Here is a 7,500-nt window from a genome sequence, read left to right on the forward strand (position 1 = left end):
ATAAAAAAAAATTAAAAACACGCTTTTAATGCATGCCTATGAAACTTGCTCACTATTATCTGGCAGAATCGCTCTGTTTAGTCTTCTCAAATCTTTACATACTGGTTATAAAGTTCGATGGCCGATAGAACCTAAAAGCCAATAGATCTAGTACACTTTGGGGCTCACCTGGAGTTGTCTAGACTGTTTAGGGTGGTATTCTGCAAGCTTTCGTTGACTTGCAGGGACACAGTAGCTGTCTCAAAATGAGAACGTTGGTTGCAAAGCTGCGGCAATTCATTTATGGTAGTAATCCTGCATAAGCATCTAAAAAAGGGCGGTGTTTAATGTAGGGCCCTGATATAGAAACATTTTTATCATTGGACTAAGATTTTTTAAAACCCTAAATATTCGGTTGCTAGCCTACATGAGTCCGTTGCAATGTTTTGTGCGCCTAGGTAAATTAATAAATTAGCCGCTAGAGTCTTTTCAACGCGAACAATCGAAAGTGAACAAGTTATAACACATTAAACTTTTACTCATAACTTACCAATATTCCACAGCAAAGCCAGAATACAGGACACAAAAAGATGCACGCCACGTTCCCTTCCAGCTACTGTATGACTCTTCAACAATTCTCAAACAAACCACAGGTACAACGATGTGAGCAACTGGTGTCCGGTCTTTAGACTGAAGATATATATACCCGACTGTCTGTCCTGTCCTCAGGGATAGATTTTGTGTGAATTTCATTGAGTTTTCTTTATACCAGTTTAGATTTTAACCACGTGTCTGTCGCCTCTATTTTACAAAGGGGGTACGGCGCCTGGTCACTCGATTTGTTTAATTTTGAACTAAGTCCGTCCTTTTGATCTTGCAAATTATTAAACCGCCGTATTATGTTTCCAATTAACACCTTAAAATTGTTACGCAAAGCACCCAAACCTCCTCACCACTTCAGAGCCCCAGGCTGGGATTACGCTGTCTTCGTTGTTAACCCTTGCACTGTTAGACTGGTACAGAGTTTTGAGACCACGCGAATGGCATTACAGCTTCATAATACCCACAAAGTTATCATTGGACTAAACTTGTACTCTGAAAAGCTGTATAACAAAAATTATGATCGGAATAGGAGATAATATTCATTTCTTTGCGCGGTTAATGCGACTTTTCTTGCTTGTAATCTGAATATCCGGTGCACGGTAGCAAAGTGGTTAAATGGGGGTGACAACTAAAGGTAACCACATGTTAACTATTATATCAGACCATGGACGGACATAAACACGCTTAATGAGGGGGGGGGGGCATTCCTATGTTTGTTTGTATTTTGTTGTTGTTTTTTTGTTTGTTTGTTTGTGTGTTTGTTTATTCTTTTTTCGGGGGGGGGGGGGGTCCTCACAATAGCTGGACAAAGAAGAGTGAGGAGAAGAGGCAGGAGGGGAGGAGACCAGCAGTAGCCTGGTCAGGCCTGACTGGACGAGAGCCCGGGGGGTGGAGGGGAAGAGAGGGAGTTGCTCCTGTAAGGTGCACAATGCTCCTTAGGGTGGTGGGATTATTTTTCTTAAGAGCAGAGGGTGGGGAGGAGGGTAGACTGAATTATTTAATTTTTCTTAACAGATCAATATTTTTTTTGCACCTGTTAGCTATATTCTAGAAACTTTCTTGATAAATAATAATTAAAAATCACAGTGGGTGGTTTCTACAGATTTTAAAAGTTTACAGCTGTGACAATATCACCTTTTAAAAGCAATTGCGTTATGTTTTTCAATGGTGACATTATGCTTATAGAACGCATATTTTGAGAACCTTTACTACAAAAAAGTGTTAACTATAAAATTGATTTCTTGTAACAACTTTTGGGACTAAAAAGTGTCATAGGTAAGCACACAAAAACAACAACCGGGAAGTTCTGTGAGCAATCCCATTACTTTTAGATTTAGTCTCAATTGCTGTGGAAAATATGATAAAGTTAAGACACATTGATACAAACTGCTGTGCAAAGTAAGGTGGACACTGATTCACACTCTAAAGAGGTATTTGAGGGTATTTTGTGCCATGAATCTTTGACCGCGCTACAACTGTTTAATGGCGTTGTTTCAGTTATCATGGCACGTGTTCAGACAGGGGTGATTCACGATAAATATAATTTAGATTCCGAATAAATTAAATGGCTTAATCTTCTGAATGTCATAATAAGCTCTCCGTGGTGCACTTACGTTGTGTAGTTTGTAAAGGGAAAGGAGAAGTGAGACCTGTCAAGCACCATTTTCTTTATATGATTAACATCATGCAGCAGAAAGCTGAGTGCAAACCTGGGCTTCAGGTTCATGGTCTTGGAGAGTCAGTATCTTGACTAGGCCTATAGGCCTTACCAGCTCTTCTGTGATTACCAGTCAGTAAATATCTAATGCAAACGGTTGTTTGGGTTGTGGAACCATTTCCTCCGGTTACAATTAAACTGAGAAAAGCGGGGAAAATTATTTGTGCTTCAAGCTCAAAGTATCTTTAATCTTCTAATCCCTTTACTTATTCTGATGTTGTTCATTTTTCCGCTTGCTATACTCTCTCTTACAGCAACACCTACTGTCTCCATATCATAATGTCAACACCCCCACCAGTCCTATTGTCCATCCTTTCATCATCACTGTCTGCGCTTTCAAACTAATCTCACGTCGTATACTCGATTCACTATTGGTCGCCTCTTTAGCAAATCGTCAACCGGCATTGTAACGCCATTCAAGTTGTTATGCTTTTCTTTTGTTTCAACATCATTTTCATCTTAAGGTTTTTCTACGAATGTAGAACCTATGACACCTTTAAGTAGATTAAGTCTTCTCAGCGTCACGCGGTCCATTTAAAAACCTCCATGGAACTCCCTCGAAAGTGGTCTCAGTAATTTGCCTGCAAATCGAAAAATGTTCAAGCAACTCAACTTCTGACAGCAAGAAACATTTCAAAAATGATATTTCAATACTAATACTTTATTTGAAAGTGACAAGCGAAAAAGCAGTCTCTTTGCCGCGTGCACAACTTCCTGATGCCACGTGGAGCGCGGCGGTGTGAAAGGTGAAATAACGCGCGCCAAAAACCAAACACGGTTTTACAGCCCGAACAAGATCGCTGTCGAAAGCAAGTCCGTCATTTTTTTTCTAATCTTGACATTATGCTTATTTAACGCATATTTTCAAAACTTTTAGTGCAAAATAGTCTTTTCGAGACATTCATATATAAAAATAACACTTTCAAACTTCAATAAAATCTTATATATGAATGTCTCGAAGTTGTGTAAAATAACACTTTCAAACTTCAATAAAATCTTATATATGAATGTCTCGAAGTTGTGTAAAAAAACGTAGCGTGGCGCGATGTGAAAAAAGTTAAATCGTACTTTTTATAACCTCTTTGGGTTAAATCGCTTACTATTGTTTTGTTAGTGTGGTCAACAAATCGTGGCGCAACTTATTGTCAAATATTAATTCTTCAACTATCAAACTTAAAGTGTCCAGCTTTTACACTATGACTTGTATCAATTTATCTTAACCCTTAAAACCCTGAATTCTTTTTTTGCACACCTCCCTAGGATCCTGAATTAAAATTGAGATACTAGAAAAAATTAGGTTGGTTCATTGTTTTGCTTACTGTGTCTTTAATTGTTGTTAGATTTTATTGAAGTTTGAAAGTGTTATTTTTATATATGAATGTACAGTCTGGACAAAAGGGGAAAAGGTTAAAACACTGGTTTTTAGGACCAACTCTATGAGTTAAGTCTTGTGTGTGATCCCCGACTCCACTTCTGTCAAAGTATCATTAGACCCAGCCGTAGATCTAGCCTCTGATAACTTTAGTGGTGATCCCCTGCCAATTCCACTATCGTCAAAATCATCATCGATGTTATGCGGAACATTGCAATTGTCTTCAGTGGTCATATTTATGGATATATCCGACTGCGAGATCACTATTGGGGTCTGGTTAGGATAAAAAATGTCACAAATTTTGCGGCCTGGAGGACCTGGCAGCGAAAAGTGACTATTTTTTCTTAAGAACTCGCAAAATTTCCAAACTTTCGGTGTAGAACTGCTCTCATGACATTATCGGTACTTTTTGCTCGTGACAGAGTCATCTGGAGTTACATCCCCTGTTTCTAGCACGGGAATTAAACGATAAAGTCGACCAGCGGTTACCAGCGGTATAGGAAAATACGGCGTCAGCGGTTACCAGCGGTGTAGGGTTATAAGGGTTAACAGGTGAATTTTTGTAATCACCTGTCAGCTGTATTTTAGAACATTCCTTAATAAAATATACTCGATTAGATCTAGTTAACAATCCCAGTGGATGATTTCTACTGATTTTAAATCTAATAAGTTTACAGCCCGAACAAGATCGCTGTCGAAAGCAAGTCCGTCATTTTTTTTTCTAATCTTGACATTATGCTTATTTAACGCATATTTTCAAAACTTTTAGTGCAAAATAGTGTTCGTTATAGAATGAATTCTTTAAAACAAGTTTTGCAACCAAAATCTGCTGTGCAAAGTATGGGTGACATTGCTTCATCCATTAAAAAGATAATCTGAGGAGAAGTTACGCCACGATATTTTGACCGCACATACACACTCACATACACACACACACACACACACACACACACACACACACACACACACACACACAATTTTTTTATCGTCGGTGGGCCGCATCGATACCATGATCAATACCATCAAAGATTCTGTATAACAAGATGGTACACTACTCTCTTTGAACCAATTAAAAAAGTGTCCTTAAAATCCAGTGGCGCCCTCTTCGAATAAGCGCCCGATTTGCGAACAGAGTAACCCGACTTGTGTGGAAAAAAGTCAAAAAAGTGTGCTGTTGAGAAAAAATATGTGTCTCGACGTGGTGGAATCAGTTGCTGGTTAAAATAATGAAATGGACGATATCAGCATCTTTCCTGTGTGTCCTCAAAATCCGGTTGCGCCCTCTTCGAAAAAAAAACCCCACGCTTTGCGAACATATTTACCCTACTTGTTTGGAACAAATCAAAATGAAACTAACAAGTTTTTGTATAATAAATTATAATTAAAATTTCGGAATAACGCCTTTTTAAATGGTTACGCTGACAAAAATCCTTTTCAGGTGGATAGGGTGACAGTTTTCTTCGTTTTATTTGGCTTTATAACGAGAGGCAAGAAGTCATTAAAATAAAATAAACCCAAAACTCACCTCTGAGCGAACCGGAACCGCTGATGCACAAGGGTGTGCTATTTCTATACTTCTTCTGGGTAAACGAAAGAAAGTTTCAAAACAAAGACTACAGCGACATTTGAACCAATGCGCGGACTTCCGCGGACACACTTTTAGCCGAGTGAACTATCTTGTTATGTACAATCTTTGGTGAAACTCAACATTTGTTACGCCAAACGTATCAAATCTAGGTACTGGGCAAATAGAACTCTGTAATTCTGAGGTAGCGACAATTGTCAGTATTTCTGTTCCGCGCTATTTACAGATCGGCGCTATCTAGATTGCACTGCGCGTTTTAACAATCGTATAATTGTATAATTCTTGTGGCTCTTCAGTTTCATATCTTCATTTTGATTTTAATTTTAATTTTAATGTTCATATTTTTTTCACTTTTGAAAATATATGTGAATATTCCTTGATGTGAATAAAAGAATAAAGATGGAAGTGATTTTTTTTTAATATTTCAAAAACATAAAAAAATTAAATGTACTTTGTGAGCTTTGAGTTTGATACCTGGCATTATATCATTCCTGAGAGCTCTTCAATTTCATACGTTGATTTTAATTTTAATTTCAATTTTCATGTTTTTACCTTTAAAAAAATATGATATGAGTAAAACAATAGATGGAAGTGAAATTATTTTTAAAGAATGATTTTTAAAAAAAATTAAATTATTTAAAAGCACTTTGTGGACTTTGAGTTAGATACCTTGCATTGTATCATTCTTGTGAGCTCTTCAGTTTCATACTTTAATTTTAATTTTCATATTTTTACACTTTTGAAAATATATGTGAATGTGCCTTGATGTGAGTAAAAAGAATAAAGATGGAAGTGAATTTTTAAAGAAAATATTTTTAAAACATTAACACCTTCTTCAGATTGAAACGCAATTATAATAATATGATCGTTAAAACACGCAGCGCAATCTGCAGCTATCGGGATATAACGTGAAACATTTCAATTTACTAGAGTAGCTACGAGGCGTCAAGTTCCATTGTCTCATCATCGAGTGCCAGATCTGCCACAGACATTGGCAATCATGGCTCTCCATCCCTTGAACACTATACAACAGACCATGATGGGTACGAAAGCAGAACACACACACACACACACACACACACACACAAACACACACATACACACACATACACACATACACACATACACATATACACACAAACACACACATACATACATACATACATACATACATACATACATACATACATACATACATACATACATACATACATACATACATACATACATACATACATACATACATACATACATACATACATACATACATACATACATACATACATACATACATACATACATACATACATACATACATACATACATACATACATACATACATACAGACAGACAGACAGACAGACAGACAGACAGACAGACAGACAGACAGACAGACAGACAGACAGACAGAATGACACAGACACGTACATACACTTACACAGAGACAACCACACATACATACAACAACAATACATTCATACATACATACAGACAGACAGACAGACAGGCAGACAGACAGACAGACCGACAGACAATCAGACAGACAGACAGACAGACAGACACACACACATACATACACACACATACATACACACACACATACATACATACATACATACATACATACATACATACATACATACATACATACATACATACATACATACATACATACATACATACATACATACATACATACATACATAAATACATACATACATACCTACCTACCTACCTACCTACCTACCTACCTACCTACCTACATACATACATACCTACATACCTACATACCTACATACATACATACATACATACATACATACATACATACATACATACATACATACATACATACATACATACATACATACATACATACATACAGACATACAGACATACATACAGACAGACAGACAGACAGACAGACAGACAGACAGACAGACAGACAGACAGACAGACAGACAGACAGACAGACAGACAGACAGACAGACAGAATGACACAGACACGTACATACACTTACACAGAGACAACCACACATACATACAACAACAATAACAACAGCAACAACAACAGCAACAACCACTACATCATTCTTTCCATCACTAACAGCAAGCAAACTTAAAATAAACTAGAAAGGCAGGCAAACAACATAGAGTAATGTACAGACAATGGCGACGGACACACATTCTAAGTAAGTGAAAAGGAAAGTGGAATAGACAACGACACATACAGTATTTAAACAA

The sequence above is a fragment of the Aplysia californica genome, unplaced genomic scaffold (genome assembly GCF_000002075.1).
Source record: "Aplysia californica isolate F4 #8 unplaced genomic scaffold, AplCal3.0 scaffold01790, whole genome shotgun sequence".
Lineage (NCBI taxonomy): Eukaryota > Metazoa > Mollusca > Gastropoda > Aplysiida > Aplysiidae > Aplysia > Aplysia californica.